This window comes from Mus caroli, chromosome 11 (assembly GCF_900094665.2).
Source record: "Mus caroli chromosome 11, CAROLI_EIJ_v1.1, whole genome shotgun sequence".
NCBI classification, from domain to species: Eukaryota; Metazoa; Chordata; class Mammalia; order Rodentia; family Muridae; genus Mus; species Mus caroli.
This window is the reverse complement of record NC_034580.1, coordinates 111,612,602-111,614,261: the sequence shown is the minus strand read 5'-3', so window position 1 is coordinate 111,614,261 and position 1,660 is coordinate 111,612,602. Positions and strand designations below refer to the sequence as shown.

The 1,660-nt window shown below is 44.9% G+C and overlaps 1 protein-coding gene across 5 annotated transcripts in view; it reads right to left on the bottom strand.

Moving 5' to 3' along the window:
* The window catches only part of Tmem94 (transmembrane protein 94), a 35,889-nt gene that overhangs the window by 32,223 nt on the left and 2,006 nt on the right, over positions 1–1,660 (bottom strand). The window lies entirely within an intron of this gene.

Here is a 1,660-nt window from a genome sequence, read left to right as displayed (position 1 = left end):
GATTTCTGAGTTCGAGGCCAGCCTGGTCTACAAAGTGAGTTCCAGGACAGCCAGGGCTACACAGAGAAACCCTGTCTCGAAAAACAAAAAAAAACAGCTGAGTTGAGGGACCAGCCTCAGTGACCAAGAGCAGGAAAAGGGAGAAGATTGGGCTCCATGGACACCAGGGCATTTGTTTTTTCAGCCCTTAAAAACAAAGTTATATCGTTTGCAGGAAAACAGCTATAACTAGAGAGAATCATTAAGAGAATTAAGCCAGTCTCAAATACTGTATTTTTCTCTCATTCTTAGCTCCTAAGTTTTATAAGATAGATGTAAAAATCACACATACATGCATACACGCACGCACGCACGCACACACACAAACACACGCAAGATATGAAAAGAGAAGCAAAAGTATCCAGGGCAGTGGTTCTCAACCTATGTGTCTCGATCCCCATATCAGATGCTTACATTACAGTCATGAAGTAGCAACAAAATAATGTTATGGTTGGGTCACCACAGCATGAGGAACTGTAATAAAAGGCCACAGCATGAGGAAGGCTGTGAACCACTGCTCTAGAGAACAAAGGACATGAGTGTGAGAGGGGGTTGGGGGGTTGCTCAATCTATGACAGACACTTATGCGAACTCATCCTTATGTGACACAAGGTTAGGTACAATGAATTTAAACAGTGAAATATACATATATTGGATTTTCAAGACAGGGTCTCTCTGTGTAGCCCTAGCTATTCTGGAACTGGCTTTCAAGACCAGGCTGGCCTCGAACTCACAGAGATCTGCCTGCTTCTGCCTCCCAAGTACTGGGATTAAAGGCATACACCACCACCACCACGCAGTTTACAGTGAAAATTTCAATAAGAAAAATATCAAACTGTAGGGAGGGGTCAAGGCCTTCAAAACAAGCTAAAGGAAGTGAGCTGTCACAAGGAACAATCACATGATCTCTCTTATATAAGTTTTCTAGAACATTCAAAAACAACAGAAAGAGACAGAAAATGTAATGTGGGGCTGGAGAGATGGCTCAGCGGGTGAGAGCACTGACTGCTCTTCCAGAGGACCTGAGTTCAAATCCCAGCAACCACATGGTGGCTCACAACCACCCGTAACGAGATCTGACGTCCTCTTCTAGAGTGTCTGAAGACAGCTACAGTGTGCTTACGTATAATAAATAAATCTTTAGAAATGGGCGGCAGTGGTGGTCTTACAATAATACAAATGTCCTAACTGCCACAGAACTTGTGCTAAGTCTCAGGAAATGCATTATTTCACCACTACTAAGAAAAAAAAAACCCCAGCAAACTCTGGCTCTGCCTAACATTCCCAAAGCGGTGCTGCTGTCTTTTGACTTTGCTGCAGCCCAGCGCAGGGTTATGCTCCCGTTCTCACCTCTGTGTCTCTCATCAATAACATCTTTCCTTGTTTCCCGGTAGGTTTTGAGAACTTCCCGCAAAGGAACGCTGCTTAGCACAAGAGTCTTCTTCGAGTGGATCCCGAAATTATAAAAACCGAGATCACACGATTATGTTAAAACTCTTATCAGTGGCCGGGCAGTGGTGGGGAATGCCTTTAATCCCAGCACTCGGGAGGCAGAGGCAGGCGGATTTCTGAGTTCGAGGCCAGCCTGGTCTACAAAGTGAGTTCCAGGACAGCCAGGGCT